The sequence below is a fragment of the Apodemus sylvaticus genome, chromosome 6 (assembly GCF_947179515.1).
Source record: "Apodemus sylvaticus chromosome 6, mApoSyl1.1, whole genome shotgun sequence".
NCBI classification, from domain to species: domain Eukaryota; kingdom Metazoa; phylum Chordata; class Mammalia; order Rodentia; family Muridae; genus Apodemus; species Apodemus sylvaticus.
Window position 1 is genome coordinate 66,389,928 of NC_067477.1, and position 20,896 is coordinate 66,410,823.

Genomic DNA, 20,896 nt, shown 5'->3' on the forward strand with positions numbered 1-20,896 from the left:
TGGAGAATGTTCTTTTGTTATAGAATTTAATTTCAGGTGGCTGAGGAGATAGGGCTCCTAGAAGAAAACTCTGCCCTGCCTGCACATCACTGCACTGTGCTGTACTGTAAGCAAAGCAACTCACAAACAAACAACAGCAAAACACCACAACCATTGCACACTGAGGTAGCCCATTGAAACAAGGACAGAGACTTCACGGGGAGGGAAGAGCCGGTGTAGCTAAGGTGGCTTCAAACTCATGCTTCTTCAGTCTTTGCCTTTGGAGTGCTGGGATTAAAGGTGTGAGCCACAATGCTGAGCAAACACCTTTTTGAAAATTGTATTTTAGAGTGTGTTTATGCATACATGAGTGCCACTGTATTCATGCATATGTTTGCCTGCTGGTTTTCTCCTTCTACCAGTTAGGTTCCAAGGCTCAAATTTGGGTGGCAAACCTTGGTGGCAGGTGTCTTTACCCACTGATCAATCTTACCAGATCCAGGAAGAGGACTTATGACCAAATCCGAACCTTATGTGTGTTTCATTTTGATCACAGCATTTAAAAAATCAGGAGGGGAGACTGGAAAGATGGCTCAGCAGTTCAGAGAATTGGCTGCTCTTCTAGAGGATCTGGGTTCAATTCCCAGCACCCACATGGTAGCTGACAACTGTCTATAGCTCCAGTTTTGGGAGATCTGACACCTTCACACCAATGCATATAAAGTAAAATTAAAATAAATTACTTTAAAAAGGGGAAAATCAGGCAGTCTTTTATGCACATACTTGCTTCTGGCTTCCCTTGGGAAAAAAATTGTATAATGGCAAACTCTCATTTCTCCATGAGTCTGATCTCTGGAGCTGTGACTGCATAGGAAAGATCACCAAGGTACTGTCAGACCGCCACTATCCATCTTATTTACACTGGCTGCATAAGAGTACACAGACATTCACAGTGAATGAAAACTTGATTATTCCTTGAACAAGAGAGTATCATGAACTCTAGATGCAAAAATGATAAAGTGCTGTGGCGGAGAAGTACTGATGCTAGGGTATGTAGCATCTTTGTGATAGTACCAGCTTCTGGAGAAAAAGACAAGTCTCCCGCAGAAAACAATAAAAATAGCACTTTGATATCTCAGCAGCAATTCTCATCATCCAATCAGTTACAGACCACACAGACTAATTAATTCTCTCAGTGTCCTCATAGGGTGAGGATGCCAGAAATACCTCTAGTCAGAAAAAAAGGATTCAAGAAAACATTTGCAAAATCTCTTGTCTCCTCTGAAGAATCTTAATACAGCAAGCTTCAAAAGAGTTCTCATTAAAACCTGCAAACAGAACCTCCTCCACCTTGCTCATTCAGGATAGGAATCATAACAGAAGAGGGGTTAGGCAGACATGCCTAGAATCTAGACTGCTCAGTGCATGATTTCTATGCAGTTGCTAGAGCCTCATCCAAAACCATTTACATTTTCATCCCTGGAAACTCCTCTTAATTTCATTCATCCCTTTGTCTTCAATTTTATGAAAAGATATAACACCATTTGGCTAGCACCTTCAGGGTCTACTAGAATAGGGGCTAATTGACCCAGTTTCCAATTTTTGAATACAAACATGCCTCCTGCTACGGGTTCAACCAACGAAACAAGACAGCACCAGAAATGTATTCTAACTTTACTTTAGATTTGTGTGGTACCTTATGCTATTTTGGTTTGATGATGATATTTTGTTTCTTTTTGGATACAGGCTCTCCCTATACATCTCAGCCTGGCCTGGAACTTATGACCCAGCTGCCTCAGCCTCTCAAATGCTAGGATTACAGGCACACAGCCAAGCTTGACTAGCTATCTCTAGTTTATTTAAGTCTATTTTCCCCATTAGTTAAGTTATTGATTCACTTTGCAGCCTGATCACAGCCCTCTCACTCCTCTCCTTGAAGTCCTACACATACACCCCTTTCTGATTCCCCCTTCCCTTCTCCTGAGGGAAGGGGAGGCCCTTCATGGATACACACTTATCCTGGTACAAGTCACAGCAGGAGTAAGTGTATCTTCTTCCACTGAGGCCAGTGCAGGCACAGCAAATATGGTAATCCAAAGGCCCATGACAGAGTCAGAGGCAGCCTCCAGCACAATTGTTAGGGACCCACATCAGGACCAAGTTGCACTTCTACTACAACTGCGTATGAGCCTAGGTCCAGCCCATGCATTCTCTATGGTTGGTGCTTCAGTCTCTGTGAGCCCAGGTTGGTTTGCTCTGTAGATCTTCTCGTGGTATCCTTTACCACTCTGGTTCTCTCATCCCATCCCTCCAACTCTTCCACAAGACTCTCCAAGCTCTACTTTGTTTGGCTGTGGGTCTCTGCATCTGTTTCCATCAGCTGCAGGATACAGCCTCTCAGAAGACAGTAATGCTAGGATCCTGTCTATAAGCACAGCAGAGTATCATAGTGTCAGGGGTTGCTTCTCTCCCACAGAATGCATCTCAAATTGGGCCAGCCATTGACTGCCCATTCTTAATTTAATCCAAGGCCCAGGAAGCAAGGGTGAGTTGGAAGTCAGCTTCAAAGTAACAACAGGGTCTTGTGATTTAACTGGCGGTGAGGGTAGTCTGGAATCCCCTCTGAGCTGTCTCTTTCTGGTTGCTGACATCTTAGAGGTCAAGAAGGTTGGGTTGAAAAAAGAGGGCTATTGAAGAGTAACATTGTCAAGTCAGAAATGAAGACTTTCCCCCTGTGCTGTTCCCCCCCCCCCCCCCGATTTTTTATGCCTTTAGAAAATTGCTTTATCAGTGATAAATTAAGATAACTTTTTCTTCAGGTATAGTGAAGGTCATTGTCAGAGATCTATAAATAGAAAAAGCAGAAGAGATCCTGATCTGCTCTTCTGTTTTCATTCTAGTCGTTGAGAAAGCGGTTTTCCAGTTATTCTGGGCTAGCTTTTGTTAAAAAAAAAATACACTGGAACCTTTTACAAATGGAAGAAATGTGTATAGTATGCAAATTCAGAGTGTGCTGTCCTCATTCACCCAGTGGGATTCAAAATAAGCCCCAACTTGTGAACATATTATAGCAGATTGAGACGGATATTAGCGGGATTTGGAAGGAGAAGCACTCCAGTCAGTCAAACACGCTAGGCAGGAGAACTTTGATAATGTTGTTTTACTGATAATTACCTGCCGGCTGTCACCTCAAAGTGGGATTTCATGCAGGTTCCAGTATTTAAATATTACGTTCAGAGCCAAGTCTGCAAAGACACTTATACCAATCTGGCCCTGTCCATTTTATTTCACAATTATCTGTGTCTTTCTCCATGAGAAGCAGTGCAGTTAACTCCCTTTTAATTGTGTTTGAACTGTGTGGTCTAAGGAACCTCAGTGCTATGCTCCTTCTTGCCTGGTCCACAGCCTTCCCTCATCAGTAGACTCCAGAATTACTGGAAAGCAGACATTCATGACTAGCATGAACAATCTTCTGACCTCAGAAGCTGGTCACCAGGCAAAGCACACATCTTGCACGAACACTAAGTACAGGTAGTTTAAGGAAGGAGTGACTTACACGGTCTACGTAGATTGCTAGTGCCCACTGGTATTCCAGCCTTACAGAGAACTTCCTTTTCTCTGCCACAGCCCCCCACTCACCCACTTTCCCCCTCATACTGAACTCCTAATTAAATTTAACAGTTTCAAGAGTTTAAACTGTATACCTTTTTAATTGTGTCCTACTTTGTATTGGCTAATGCACAAGTCTGAAAATGGATATTACAGCTTTTTATGATATAATATCACCCTAATTGGTGCTTCATAGGCCGTGGCTGAATTCTTTTCAATTAAGCTCTAACATACAGTAACTGTTTCTCTCTGCAAATGCTGGAAAGCCATTCACAAGAGAGGACTGGTACTGCACAATTCCGAAGTACCTTAATGTGTCAAAAATGTTTTGTGAAGAAAGCTACACTGTAAATGCAATCACCTACATTGGTGTTCCCATTGTTAACCAGGAGTGAAAGTATTGCTAATTGTGCCGCGTTGTAGCTGGGTTTTTAAAGCATTATGTAGTAAGTACACCGGAGGGTCAATTTGTGAAGTGAAATACTTAGCATGCAAAGCGTAATACAAGACGCTGTGCAATACTTGACCTCTCAGTGTAATAAATGCAGCGGCGAAACGCTGTGCATTCACCATGCACTGAATAGAGCCTTCGCAGTGGAACAAAACCAGAAAATGTTCTCTTCATTCCTTTTTTTTTCCACTAAGCGAAAATTATTCTTTATAATGGCCATTGCAGCAATTAGCTGGCATTTGGTAGAATAAATGTGCAGAAATAGCAATTTCTTATTTTAAATGAGATTTTGTATGGAGCCGGCAAATTACTTGAGGTATATGAATAATTGTGCCTTAGCTTTATGCTACAGAATAGGGTGTGGGTGGGGGATAAAGATTTCCTATTTGCAGTTAAATGTTTAGACATTTTATTATTTTAATTTCACTCACAGTCTGCCTGGATTGACCCTGCTTTCCCATTGATCATTTCATGTGCTCCGAGAAGCAAGTGTGCAGATGGTGGGAGACTCCCAATTAGTGCACCGTGGTTTTTTATGAATGTGACATGGAAGTGCAATCAGGTCTGCTGTGGAAACAGTGGCAGTATTTAGCATTTGGTATCCTAAATCGATACAATGTAATAATCTATGTGGAATGAATGCTTATCAATGTTCTCCGTGGTCAAATGCACTGAAAACTTCATTAAATTTTTATCTGAAGTTTTTCACCTTATTGAAATGCATCCTTCTAGGCATTCATGATTCATCTAATTAGCCTTAAGTAGGGCATTTTTTCCTCTCTCTCAAAGTGATTCAGTTAATTATGTCCATATATTCATAATTATAAGGTGGATGAGTTGGGTAAAACTGAAATTATGAAATCTGCAGAGAGATTCCATGAGGTTTAGAATGTGGAATACAGAAAAGGGATGAAAATAAAGTCAGAGAAAAGAGATACTTTTAAAAACACCCTGAGCCCATCTCCAGCTGCTTCCTCACAAGTTTATGAATTTATTTATGTATCCATTTATCTGTAATACAGCAGCTCCCAAAAGCCACATTGAGGCAAGCACAGAGAGATTATTATAATAAACAGGACGGATACTACGAACACTCAGCAGACACCTCTAAGTGTTATTTTTTAATTTAAAAATATTTCAAGACGTTACATGGTCATTTCAATATTAACTATTCAGTTTTTAAAACGTGTCTTTCATCCTTCGACTACCAGTCCCCGGTTCTCCTTCCAGGTGACACTATTTTAGCCACTTCCTTGTGAGTTTCTCTCTTTCCACATGTTGAAGTCCTTTCTTGGGGCCGGAGATATGGCTCAATAAGGTTAGGAGTGTATTCTGTTTCCAGTACCCATCGCAGGCAGCTCGTAACTCACAAGTGCCTGTCACTCCAACTCCTAAGGATTCTTTACCCTCTTGACCTCCATGGGGACGAGCACTCATCCACCTGTACCCCCTACTCCCCAGCTAAAATAAAATCATCTTAAAGTCCTTAATTCTACTTCTTCGTACATGTGCTAGCATATCTTTAAAGCATTTTATTATTGTTTTATATGTATGGGTGTTTTGATTGCATGTATATGTGTGTGCAGGACTCAGGCCTATGGAGGCCAGAGAGGGAGCTGGGTCCCCAGGAACTGGAGTTGCAGATGTGATGATGCCTCATCTATGTGCTGGGAATTGAACCCTGTCTTCTGGAAGTGCTTTTAACCACTGAGCTATCTCTCCAGCCTATTATTTACTTATCATAATTACACATATTCTGTACACTGTCTTGAGATTCAGAACTTTAAAAAAAATATCTAAATAGATTTTTCCTCCAGCTCAAGAATATATTTTTTGGTCTTTAAACGTCAATGTTATTTCTTCATACAGTTAAAGAAGAGTTCACCAGAATTTTCATTTTACTTGAGGCCTGCATGTGCGCAAGTATTTTATTCAGACTAATTTTCTTTCTCCTATTGAGTCATGCCAAGAATTCTTCTGCCAAATGCTGTAATGAAGGTACCTGTTAGCAAAGAATGCATCTCATCTGCTAAGCCCGACCTGTGCTACTGTGAAATTGGAATTACCCCCAATTAGTTATTTTAATCTGGTCCTCAGTAGTGATGTTCTCATAAATGTCAAATGTCAGCCTGTCACTGCTCCACAAACAAGGCTCTGCAAGAGGTCCCAAGCTGCTGGCTGTGCTATCTCATGGCTGTCTCTGTCTGCTCAACATATTTAACAAATTGCATAGCCACTGGCCAGAAAGAGTCCAGCATCTTCTCTGTCCCCATTCTGGCTCCTCCTACTGTTTTCTCAATGGGGAAAAAAGCACAGCACAGTAATTTAGATTTAGTGTTCAAAGTGGCTTGGAGTAGATAGATCCGGGACTGTGAGAATAAACTTAATTTAAAAATACGTCTATGAGAAGGCTCACTGTTAAGAGACTAACTACTTTCTCCACATAACTGGGTTTTGATCTCCAGCACCCACATGGCAGCCAACAATGTCTGTAACTACAGTTTCATAGGATCCAACTCCTTTTTCTAGTCTCTGAGAGTCCTGGACACACACCATGCACAGATGTAAATGGAGGCAAAATGTCCATTTATTCTGGGCTGGTGGTCCTGAGTGCTTTAAGGAAGCAAACTGAACAAAAGGAGCAAAAGGAAGTAATGCCCCTCCATGACTTCTATGTCTCCTGCCTCCAGGTTTTCTGCCCTGAGTTCCTGTTCCTGCCCTGGAAAATGGACTACAAGCTGGAAAGTGCCTAAACCCTTCCCTCACAAGTTGTTTTATCACAGTGCCAGAGACCCTAACTAAGACAAAAGGTGGATATGCTGATAAAATTTAGTCATTAAAATTATGTTCGCTAAAACAATGTATTACATTTTATGTTGATACATTGTCTATGGTGAGGCACTAAAGGGACAACTGTTCTATTTTCTGGGTCATAGCACCAAGCTTTTCTAATACTTATTCTAGTACAGGCAATGTACTCTGTCTAAAGTGGGAGTCTACTTGGATACAGTCAGGAGGTGGGACTTACTACTTTAGTCGCAGATTATGGGGACAATACGGAACTCAGTCTTTCCTTATATGGCATAGGAATTAGTATGACTATTTAACAAAACGCTAACCAAACAACCTCAGAATATATATCACTGAGGACTGTAAATTTCTGAGCTAGAACTTTTCACCTTCTTGTCTTAATGGAACAACGATAATTCTCTCTCTGTCTCTATATGTCTGTCTGTCTCTGTCTCTGTCTCTGTCTCTCTGTCTCTCTGTCTCTCTGCCTCTCTGCCTCTCTCTCTCTCTCTCTCTCTCTCTCTCTCTCTGTGTGTGTGTGTGTGTGTGTCACTTTTTGAGGATAGAGTTCTTAGAAAAATATCATTTAACAACAAAAACTATAGAGGTAGGCATAGAAGACTCAAATGATCTTTCCATTTTAATCAATATTCCAGGCTTTGAGCTTGTTTATGAATGGTTGTAATCTTGATTTTCCTTCGATTAATACTTTAAACATTAACAATACCATTGTACTATAACTACAATATAAATTTGGACATGTGGTTAAGTCATTCCGGATGTCCTCTTAAATCTCACTCTTTTAGGGTCTGAAGACTTTAAGTGACTCACAAATCGACAATGCATAATAAATATAACTGTAATATATATATATATATACATATATGTGTGTGTGTGTGTATATATATACACACACATACACATATATGTATATATATATGTGTGTATATGTGTGCATATATGTGTGTGTCTGTCTCTCTGTTTCACTCCATCAGTTCTGTTCCTCTAGAGAACTTGACTAACACGCTTCTGTTATACCTCATTCCTTGAGATGTGGCTAATTCTAACAACATTCCTCCTCACTGGGCAAGAGTTAGTGTTATGCTGGGTGGTATCTTGGAGTTTCTCATGGGTTCCTGTCTCATCACAAGTGTGTAAACTCTAACAAGCCTCACCCAGTGGTTCTCAATCTTCCCCATGCTGCGACCCTTTAATACAGTTCCTCATGTTGTGATAACTCCTTGCCTTAAATTTATTCTAGTGCTACTTCATAACTGATCTTCCTACTGTGGCGAATTGCAGTGTAAATGTCTGATATGGGATTCTGATGGGGTTGAGACCCCCAGGTTGAGAACCACTGGCCTAAGCTTTCTGTGTACTTTCCAGTTATCCGGCAGAAGCTAGTGTGTTTTAAAAATAGTAAAAAAAATCCAATTAACATTCTTGAGAGTTTTATGACAAGATTTGCAGTGAGCTCTTAAGCGTTGTCTCCTTCGATCCTGCCATTGAGGGAGTCTTCAGCAGACAATGGCTGTCTCGCTCGAGGTGAGGGGTCTGAGCTCTTCCTCCAGCTATTGCAAGGCTCTTGGAAGGTCTGCATATGTGAGAATCCATATCAACTCTTAGTCTTCTGAGCGTCAATGTCACAGCCGTGCTCATCCCACGACTCTGTGGGTCATCTATAGAATAATTCAAACGAGGGGATGTTTGTATACCTTAATAGTAATCACTTATGGAAAGGAACCAAGCTGTGAGATAACTAGAAAAAAAATATTATTTTATACCAAAAAGAATTGCCAGAAAACTGTCTACTTAATTCCCTGAGCAGTGGGAAAAGGGCAGTTAGAGAATTAGAGGAAGCGTGGTGTGAGGCGCCACTGCTGCTGCGGTAGCCAGAGGAGTTAAGACTCTGGGACTTCTTTCCTGAGGGAGGGAGAGCACATGTGCTATAGAGGAGCAGGAAGTGGGCTTGTGACTGGGAGATGGGAGATGGGCTCAACTATGGAGGAGACCTTAGCCCACCCGAGGTTGTGATATACTGAGGCCCGGAATATCCCCAAACTGGCATGTGCAAATCGAATCCACGCTGACCCATTACAGTCCAGAATGCGGCCTCTGGATTAAACTTCTTGAACAACAAGACAGTGAGAGGAAGAAACGAGTAAACAGTTATATTTCTTAGCTTGATACTAAACTGCCGATCAAGCAATATACCGCTGAGGTGCCTCTTATATGTTCCCTTAACGTCTTACTGATTTTTGCATTATCACTAGTTGTTCTCATATTCGGGGTAGAAAATAACACGCGGAAGTTGTTAACACGCGTGCTCGGATCGTATTCCCTACAACAGTTATTTTTTGTAGGTTTGGAGTACGTTCCTACATTCAGTGTTTTAGAAAACACTCAAAAATAGTCCCATGTCTCTACCCAAAGAAGCAAACTATAAGGTAACCCTCTAGGTAGGGGAACATTTTGGGAGTTCACATCATGTGGAGCTAAAGTTCCATCACACCTATTAGCAACGTCTCCCATTAGGGAGGCTTGCTTGGGAGAGCTGGCCATGCTTCACACTCCCAGAAGATTCCTGGACTCAACCAACACTTCTGGGAAAACTCTGAAGCAGGACTGTGGGTGGGTGAATGGTTCTCCAATGTGTCCCCTCTGAATATTAGCTAGCAGGTCTTCCTGGGAGCTGCTGAGGTCTCGCTACAGCTGCCAGGTGGGCTGCCCGGGAAGTGTCTAGTCATTCACTCCCCTTCAGAAGTGCACAGGACTTCCTAGCTATGTGCTGCCCCTAACTCACAAGCTCCACGAAGCCAGGGCTTCTGTGAACTCATTGGAGATTATGTGTCATTTAGCTCTAACTTTACTTAAAAATGATAATCTTAATTCAGCTTTCTAAATGATACTGACTCACTTAGCAAGGAATTCTTTATCACACTAGATTGATTTTTTTTTATCTGTAAACCACATAAGAAATTATGTTGGCTATTATGTTTCAGCAGGCTTATTGATTTCTGGGAAGTTTAGTTGGTTGGTCTTTACTTGGCTTTCATAATGTCTTTTTGAGAATACTCAATTATTAAAACTACAGGTCATAGAATGGTTTAGCTTTTAAAGTATATATTTAATATTCAGGAAAGGATTTTTAAAAAAAAATATCAGTAAATAAAGCTTTAATGTTAGAACCCCGAATTCTGACATTCACATCATTAAATATGAAACCAACAGGAAGATTCAGTGCAGCTCAGCCAATATGAAACACAGAGCTTTGGGGGTACTAATCGAGACATATAAAGTGAAAACCAATATACTTTTGAGGTTTTGGTGAAAGAATGTAGAAGGATTAAGGATGAGATTATAAATGCCATTCAGAAAGATGGGGAAATGGAACAAGGTTATCCCATATGTAATGATGAATTTAAAAGTTTTTAATTGCTCGAGACAAAGTTAAGTTCACCATGCCACCTAGCAATGACAGAAAGATTATTGATCATAGACCATAATTTGAAAAAAATAGACAATGACAGAAATTAGAAGTGGCTGAAGATAGAATGTTCATTTCTTATTTTCCAACAAGAAGTTGAAATAGGTCTCCCTGGTTGACATGAAGCAAAAGACTTGAAATTAAAGGACAAACATGTTCACAGATGTGGGCAAGAGGCTCAGAGGCCCAGGGGGACTGGTGTAATGGAGTGACTACTAAGACTTTAATTTTGATTCCTACATTAACATAATACTTACAAAGCAAACCCTACAACAGACTTGAAATATTGGTTAAAAACACAGAAAATGCTCCAAGTTTGGGGAGAATAAGAAGAAAAAGACTAAGAAATAATGATGCAAGGGAAGTGTATACTAAGGATGATGAGTTATTGAGTGTTCTTGGGACTTAAGATGAAAATGCAGAAAACAAGCTTGTAAGTGTTAGGGACTGTAGAAACTTTCAGTATCTAAAAAGACATCTATATAGGGTTTCTAGGAACAATAAACATGCGAACAAAAAATCTAGAAATGTTTTATGAGTACAAAATGTACTTAAACCATAGAAGACAAAGGTAGAATGATGTCCTCCTGCAACTGGAGAGGCAGAGGGAAAAGTGGGGTAAAGGGAGCTACAGAGGGGTAAAGTGGGGTGAAGAAGGGAGCCGTCCCTCAGAGGGCACTAGGAGTAAATAAAATAATAAATGTCAAAATCACTTAAAGATTAGCATTTCATGTGACAAGACGTGCTAATCATTTCAAATTGCAAACACATCTAAATGCATCAACACCGTACCCTAGAAACACATGCAATTACACACAAACATAGGTAAATAAAAGAGCATGGATTTTTTTAGTTTTGAAATAAAAATTACAAATTACAAAATGTCTGCCTTCCTTTTCTTCTCCCAAACATCCCATGTCTCTCCCTGCTCTCCTTCAGATTCACAGCCTCCTTTTTCACTAATTGTGCTTACATAAATATATGTGCATTTATATACGTACATATTTCTAAATATAACCTTATCAGTCTGTGTAATGTTACCAGTGTGTATGTTTTTATGGCTGACCATTGGCACTGGACAACCAATCAGTGTGCTCTTCCCTGGGCGAACCACCTCTCCTGCCCCGGCTTCCCTCAGTTCCCTTTAGTTCTTTGTGTAAGGTTGAAGCCCATAGGCTGCTCCTCATTTGGTTTGTATTCTTAAGGAGAGTGAAGTATCCTTAGATTTTGATAAATTAACTTTCCCCCCAAATGCTGCTTTTATGGGTAAATGAAGACCAAACTCAAAAAAAAAAAAATCAACACTGAAAATTGTATACTTAGTATTTTGAATGATTATACTTGAACCATTTGACAAATCATTGATTAAGTAAACTTATTATTCAATGAACTGAGGTTTTTAAGGTTTGTACTTGACGAGCCGGGAGATTTTCTTTGATTTGGAATGATAGTTAAATTTCGCCAATATATCTGAAGTTTGCTGCCATACCTGTGCAGTAAGCAGCGATAATTAATGAATACATGTTCTGGGGGAACCACAACAGGAGACAAATCTGTCAGAGCATCAGGACCCAGGAGCTCAAGTCTAGTGTGGAGTGAGTTCTAGCCCAGCTGTTTCTTGTTACCAGTTATACAACTATAATGCAAATTACATATCTTGTTCTAATCCTTAGACTCCCATAAAATGGGTTAGCTTTATCGCTCCATGGGGATTGGAGCTCTTTTCAGTGGGAAGGAGACTTCATTCCTTACAGAGACAGTGAGCACTCTGTCAAATAAGCCAGGCTGAGGCAACGTTACACACGGTTATTTAGGTTTCATTATAATGAAACTCCAAAGCAGCTATTCTCAACCTTCCTAATGTGCAATCCCTTAGGATAGTTCCTCATGTTGTGGTGACCCCTAACCATAAAACCATTTCATTTATAACTATAACTTATAACTGTAGTTGTGCTGCTGTTATAAATTGTAATGGAAATATCTGATGCTCAGGAGATCTGATATGTGACCCCTGAAGGTTCATGGCACACAGGTTGAGAATCACTGCTCTAAAGTGAAGTTCCTGTGTATGTGACAAGTTTCATTATAATAAAACATTTAAGACTCTAAAAGTAAGCTCTTGTGTATGGGATACTCACATCACACAGCATTCTGAGGTGATGACCAGGGAGACTTGAGAAAACCAAGCAGAGAGGAAGAGGATCCTGTCAGACCTCTCATGTCACCCCATGAATCCTGAAGGAGCACTCAAACGCATAGCATCCCAGGGAGTCACACAGAACTGAAGTCTTTTCCCACCTCTGACCCTGTCTGCTCATCTCCTTGTCTATGTTCAAAACCGAATGGAAGCTGGGTAACATAAGTCCAGCCCAGGGCGGATGGACAGAGACAGGGTGGGGAGGTATGTAGGCGTCACGTGAGCACCTTGGGCACAGCCCCCACCCTTACCCTCAGCTGGTGTGGGCCCAGTACAGTAAGAGCAAGGGGCTTTTCCTGTGCAGTGAGTTGGAATTAAACATGCTAATTTGAGGTCTCTTTCAAGTATTTAAAAAAAAAAGACTCTATCGGCCTTTAATTCTCTTGTATTGCATCATTTAATGTAATGTTATTTATATATGAAGCACGTTATGCTTATTAACCAATGTGCAAAAATCTAAAGTACAGATTTTCTGTAATGGGCTAATTACAGGACTTTAAAGCCACCTACTGAGTTGTGCTAAGCTTCACAACAGGTTCACTGAACTGGATAAATTTATTCAAACGTGTGGAAATGAACCCCATTCTATGTGCAAGGGTACTGGGAAAACACACAAATTATACCTCAATACCAGTTTAATGGGTCAAACAGTGAACCTGAATACTGAACTTATCTACATCCTAAAATACTGGGGAAGCCTGCAGGAAAAGGGGAAATGCCCTTTCAAGGGGACGTCCCCCTGCTCGCAAACAGTAGCAGTAAAACAAAGCTGCTGGCAATTAGAAGTTCTTGACTCCAGAGGTGGCGCCTTTCAACAACCTTTAAAATACACAACTTTCATAACTGATCCCAGTGTGGAAGGAGGGATGAGCCCAGCGAAGACGCGGCTCAAGCCAAGTGCTGCAGCCCCGTCATCTTACCTGAGAGAACCGGAACAGGCCTGTTTGCTTGGGTCTAGTTTAGAAGGACATTCGGTAAGGAATGTTCCCTTAGAAATATATGGAAGGTATACGTTTGGGTGGAAGGAAGCATATTCCTCAAGTCCACCTGCGCCCATGCCACCTCAACTCAAAATAATGGTTATCGTGCATTGTTGTTACCATTTTGGTGTGAATGGATTGAACCCAAGGCGTTGAATGAACTAGGCCAATCAATGCTCAACCACTGAATTCTATCTCTAGCCCTTTGCATTCATTACCCATTAATCTAAGAGTGCCAGAGGACCCCAAAGTATCTTCCATTATGAAAATATACAGTGTCCCAGGGAAGAAAATGGAGGAGGAGGTGACCTGTTTAAGAACTTGATCAGCAACAGAGTTGAAAGGAAAAGTCTCCATTTTCTTCCTAGGCTGAATCACTGGCAAGGAGAGTATTCTCAAGTCAAATCCACACACACAGACACACAGACTCAATGTACACACACACAGGCACACACACCCAATGTACACATACAGGCACACACACCCAATATACACACACAGGCACACACATCCAATGTACACACACAGGCACACACACCCAATGCACAAACCCAATACACACACACACACACACACACACACACACATTCACACTCATGTTTGCTCATTTATATGCCTGAGATGAAGACAGATATTGCTTTTATTCTTTGATAGGCTCCTGTAGCAGCGATCTATTAATTTTGTCATGAAAGGGGAAAGAATATCATTTCCAAGCCTGCAAGAGTTCTAGTCTTATCCTCAGGACACCTTATTTACAATGTACAATGTGCACCCCATGGCTGACAGTTGGGTGTTGATAACCTAATTCATGCTTTTCTCTCCAGGGAAACCCTGGTGTGCCCGGCTCTGGAGGCAGTGAAGGCAGGAAGGCAAGGATTTTTTTTCTTCCTTTGAAAGTGCTGCATGTACCAATAAAAAGAGGGTTCTTCAGAAAAATGAGGTGTGACGCAGGCCAGCTTCATCAAGACCCTCGGACCAAGGAATAAGAATTTAAATATGAAATACTAAAATCTAACACATGACTGAAACAAAATAAATGGTATACCCCTGAAAGCATTTGAGGTAATTAATCAATGCCGTGTTTGCACATATCATTAAATATATTATACTCAGTTTAGATTTGATTTCTATGCTCCTTTTATAAAGAGTTAAAAGAAAATACATTTGAATTCATGCTGATACTGAAAACATGCTCCTAGCTTCTAGTTTTTTTGGATTTCAAATCATTTCCATTAACAAACAGCTATTTGCCCTCTAATAAAATATGTCATTATGCTTTATTCACACTGCACAAAAGAATCACTGAAAAATCGCCCCAATGATGGCCAATAATTACACATTTTGCTCCCGTGCTAGAGATGAAGAAATCTGTTCATTGGAGAAAGCAGGTGCCGGGGCATCAAGCTAATCGCCAATGTGTGCCGTGGTAATTAGCTGCTGCGATTGCTAAAATTAACAATTAGCTAACATGCAATTCTCTTCTTTGCAGGCTGCAGTTTACTTTGTATAATCCTTGCATGTTCTTAGTAATTACTCTGACGGCTTATTATTTTTATTTTTTCTGGTTTGAACACAGCTTTAACATTTGCATTGGGCAACCCAAATGTTCAACAGGCAGAAGCGAAGCATCTGCTTGACTAGGCATTTTTCTGAGGCACACATTTGGTTGTTTTCTGAACTTTTCATTGTTGGGAAGGGGAGCGGTTGGGGTGAGAACTATGATTCTTTTATAACCATTGTTCTTCCTTAGGGCCTTCCCTGCAGGACAGCACACTTAGGCATCCAGAAGCTTTTAGAAGAAAAAGTGCCCAGTCAGTGGCAATTCAGACTCTAGGGAACAACTCCAGGGAAGAAATGCCACAGTCAAGCTGGCGAAAACATCTTTTCCTTCTTCTTCCCTGGAGTGTGTCTTTGGCAAATGCACTCATTGCCCTCCCCCGCCCTCACAGGCCCCATCCACTCCACTTACTGAGGGAGAAAATGTAGCATCCTGTGCAGACTGCTCCTGTGGGGAGCTATATGCCCGAGATGATATTGCAGGAGGCTTCAAGGGAACAAGGCCTCAGCCTACACATAAAAGGAAATTAAAAAGCAAGAGGGGTGATTTGCTTCGAGAAAACCCACAGGAGAAAGAAATGTCATGAAAACTCTGAAAGGGTTTAAGGGAGATAAATTGTGCCAGCAGATTTAGCCAGCTACTCCATCAAGTTGTGTGAGTTTCCTGCGGTGGCCAACAAACTACCATAGAGTTCACGGCACAAGCGATACAGATGACTTACCTTATAATTCTGGAGGCCAGTGTCCAAGATGGGCCCCACTGGATTAAAATCAAGGCATCACCAGAACTCTTGGGAGAAATCTGGTTCTGGCTCTTAGAGGCTACAGACCACTCCTTAGCTCAAGGTTTTTCAAGGTCAATGCCATTATAGTTCTCTCACATTTTATGTAGTCATGCTTCTCCTGACAGGAAATGGTTGGTCAGTTTTAAAGACCCATTTGATTATACCAGGTCCACTTGCATTGAATCCTTAATTGAATCATATTTACACTGTACCTTGGGCTAACACAGTGACACATTCTGGGAATGAGGATATAGACATTTTGGAAGGTAATTATTTCCCTACCACATAAACTGAATTAAAAAAATACCCATACAGCAAGTGTGTATGATTCATGGTCTTGAGTTGTTATACATTTGATGTCAGAGAACTGACATATTTAGAATGATGGAAATGGAGCCATGAACTTGTATGGTCTCTGTAGATTTGCTATTCTTTTTTTTTTTTTTTTTTAAGAGTTTGATTTACACCAGAAGAGAGCATCGGATCCCATTACAGATGGTTGTGAGCCACCATGTGGTTGCTGGGAACGGAAACTTAACCATTGAACCATCTCTACAGCCCTAATTTTGTTATTCTTATGGCCCTCCTGTGCCTTAGCTGACACTCCTGATGCGAGTCCTTCTCCGTCTTGATGAGAGTAAGCCTTTTAGAGTACAGGTGTGGCTTGACTGAGGGTGAACCCCTGCCCACTGTGCTTTATAATAGTTTGACTACAACATGCTCGTTTACAGCAAATGAGTGATACAGTTTCTGTCCACAGTAACATTAAATGATTTTCTTAAGTCCCAGTGAAGCCCTGATTTCCAGAACCTAGTGACTGAAAAAGCAAAGCACTGTGTTCCGGAGGAACCAGATGGTGAGATAGGTCTTGGATGAACCCAGACCCAGGATGAGCCTGGGAACCTGTTGCAAGCATTAGAGGTTGCTGAGGGCCTGCCTTAGCAGGACAGTGCAGGGAAGTGGGCAGAAGCTTGGAACCAGGCTGTAATGGCCGAGCACACAGGCACATTCTGTTTGCTGAGCTAAGGAAGTGGGATGAGTAGAGACTTTCTGCAAGAGTTGGGTTGGCAGCCAATATCCTGAGAGTCAAGCACCACTGAGCTTAAAGAAAACAGCACTGCAGAGTCTCCGTTCTCTTTGCCAAGTGGCAAGGACAGAAACAGTGCCAAGAATTGCCTTGTTTCATAAAAATCTATTCAAAACAGAAATGTTAAATGCTTTATAAAAGAAGTTGTCAATTTGATTGTTTATATACTGAATTATATTTAAAACAAAATCTCGTCTAGCAAAAAAATATATTGTCTACTCCCATCAGCACATATATTCTGGTAAGTGAGCTGCCTGTGTATGCTACAGTTCTTGAAGGCAGCAGTGGACTGAGAGATCTTCAGGGAAATCTGGCAGCCATTACAAAACTAAACCTTATTAAAGGGCCAACGTGTGTGCAGACCAAGTTCCATGAGTACCGGCATATAGGTGCACACACGTGCACACACACACATGATAGCACACATATAGAATGTGTGCTCTAAGACATCGTTTCTTCACTGTGACCTCTTATTATTACTTCTGGGTTTGGGGTTTTTGTTTTATTTTTAATTTATAGATGAGGATGCTGAGATGCAGGCATAGAAGATGAGATCTTGAGATAGGAAAAGAGAACTGCTGAGTGGTACTCTGGAACTGGTTTCTTTTCACTACATATTCCCAATAAGTAGGGGCAGAGAAGGAGGATGTTGAAGCACTGTGGCCCAAAGGGAGAAGGGAGAGGGGCTGGCATCATTTAGGAAATAGTGAAGCATACATGGTCCTTAATGAAACAAGAAACATTAGAGAAGATTCTTACAGCGGGTGTCAGGGAATCAAAATGGGCATGCCTACTAAATGTCATGCACAGTTGGGGGTAGCGGGAGGGGACAGAAACTGTCTAAAGTCACCATGAGGTTGTAAATTATAAATGTATATGAATTTTGTTTATCATTTAAAATAAAATAAAATAATCCTTTCAAAAGAGGAAGAAAAGTCACTCTAAAGGGAATGTAAGGGCAACAGGCCCAGGAAGAGACTGTTATCCTCATTCTAGAGAGTTTTTTGTCGATAAACCTGAGGCCACCTGTGTTTTAATTAGTTAACTTGCCTAGCTGTTAAATGTTGCACAGAGGATACTTCACTCCTCAAGAGTCCACAGAAGGAATTTCATATGCAGGCAGTTTCCTAAGGGACACATGCCTCATAGACACAACCTTGAGGACACTCCTACCTGTCCTCATCCCCAAGATGCTCTGCCTTGTACTTTAGTCTCATCCTACCCTCCACCCCTCCACCACTAACAGGAGACAGTCCACTGTTACAGTACACAGCATGATACTAGATAGCCCATTCGAAGGAAAGATTGCTGCAGTAAATGCATTCTAGGTCCATGGCAGATCAATGGTGTCCTATCTAGGGGGACGAATCAAATGGAATGAACATGAATATGAAGGTGTGTGCATGTGTCAGGGACTCTCAGAAAGGCCTGCTGTCTTCTGACCTGGAATGTGGGTCAGCTGTAGAATGCTTGCCTTTCGTGCTTGAAACCCTGGGTTTGAGCACCACTATCACATATGCCAGGAAAAGTCCTGCTCTCTGCCAATCTTGGCACTAGGGCAGTGGCAGTAAAATGATCGGAAGTTCAAGGCCATCCTTGATGACATAGTGTAGTGAGCTTAAGGCTGGTCTTGGATACATAAGACCTTGTCTTAATCCATTCATTCATCCAACCACCCAACCTACCAACCAACCAACCAACATATAATTACATACAACATACATACATACATACATACATACATACATACATACATACAATTTTCTGTCTTGACTGTTGTTCATTTGGTGTGAGTCTGTTTCTTTCTTCTTTTAGCTGGGTCCTCTGAAGAGCGGCAAGGGCTCTTAACTCCTGAGCCATCTCTCTTCTAGCCCAGAGTCTTAGTTTTCATTGGAGCTTTCTTCTCTCCATTTCTACTTAGAACACGAGTCAGCAGTACTGAATTTGTTCCTTGGTTCAATTCAGAGCACCAGGTGGTTTGTTAATTTAATTTATTTATGAATTCATTTTATAACCCAGTATCAGCCCTTCTCCTCCCAGTATGCCCTCATCAAGTCCTCCTCCCATTTCACCTTCCCTTTCTCTTTTGAGATGGGGAAGCCTTCCTCTGAGTGTTACACACACACACACCAAGTCACTGCAGGACTAGGCACATCCTCTCCCACTGAGACGAGACAAGGTGGTCCATTTAGGGGCCCAAGATTCACAGGCTCACAGGCTGGCAGGCAATGGACTCGGGGACAGCCCCTGCTTCAGTTGTTGGGGGACCTGCATCAAGACCAAGTTGCTTATCTGCTACATATGTCCACGGGGCCTAGGTCCAGACTGTTCTTACTTTTTGGTTGGTAATTCAGTCTCTGAGAGCTCCCCAAGAGTCTAGGTTAGTTGAGTCTGTTGGACTTCCTGTGGTGTCCCTGTTCTTTTTAGATCCCTCAATCCTCTCCCAACTCTTCAGTAAGATTCCCCAAACTCCAGCTAATGCTTGGCCGTGGGTCTCTGCATCTCTTTCCACTGGCTGCTGGGTAGAGCCTCTTAGAAGACAGTTATGCTAGGTTCCTGTCTGCAAGCATAACAGAACATTATTAATAGTGTCAGGGATTAGTTCTTGCCCATTGGATGGATCTCAGTTTTGGGAAGTCACTGGTTGACCATTCCCTCAGTCTCTGCTCTATCTTCATCCCTGCACCTCTTGTAGGCTGGACACATTTTGGGTCGAAGGTTTTGTGGGTGGGTTTCTGTCCTGATGCCTCAACTGGGAGTCATGCCTGACTAGAGGAAGAGGCCACTTGAGGATCCACATCCTCCATGCAGCAGGTGCTTTCCTTCCTTCCCTATATTCACTTCCCCAAGGACTCTACCACTTTTCTCTCATAACTTATAAAGTCAGCAGAAGACATCCAGAACTTTGCCATTGCCTTAACACTGTAGCACCACTCCCAGTAACAAATAGTTTTTAGATAAGTTTTGGATAAGGATGTGTGTAGAAGTGAAAGAAGGCAGAATGAAAGATCACAGAGTTGAGTAGTTAGGGCCAGGGCAGCTGGGAAATCTCATAATCCAACAAGGGTTACGAGAAACAAAATACATTAATTAGGATATAACACTGGGTTTTTAAAGCATAAGAGGGTTTGGAAAGGCAGCTCAGTCAGCAAACTGATGCACAAGCACGAGCATCTGAATTTAGATCCCCATTACCCGCCTGAAGGCAAGGCATAGCAGGCCTGTGATCCAGAGCTGGCGAGATGGAGACAGGAGGAACTCTAGGGACTGCTGGACAGTTAATCTTGCCAAATCATTAAGATTCAGGTTCAGCGATAGAGGAAGACACCTGGAACCCACTCCTGGTCTCTACACCCATGTGCACATGCATGAACACATACATGTATACATACCACACACACAAATGTTTGACCATATGAGATTAATATGCTAAAACAAGTATGCAAAAACAGGCAATAGTTGAAAAAATACCAATTTTAGAGTAATTTCTACTCTAATAGTAATTGTAGTGTATTCACAGTACTTGCATTTTGAGGTTTCCTGCCTAAAAATCAGTACCAGTGATGTCACCAATTTCTACCTGCACCATGATTGACCATTCTGTGATTGATGAGGTTTCTTTTAGTGTAAAAACCATTCAGGTAGTGCTTTGGAATTCTTGGTCTATGCCTATAATCCCAGGCACTGAGGATAGGATATATTGATATACAGAGGATCTCTCTCACTTTATATGATATGATCTCTCTCTCTTTATATATATTATAGCTTACATATTATATATATTTAGCTTACATATTATAATATAAAATGTATTTTACATTATATATATCATTAGTTTACATATTATAATATAAAACGTATTTTATATTATATATGATTAGTTTACATATTATAATATAAAATGTATTTTATGTTATATATATGGTTAGTTTACATATTATAATATGAAATGTATTTTATATTATATATATGGT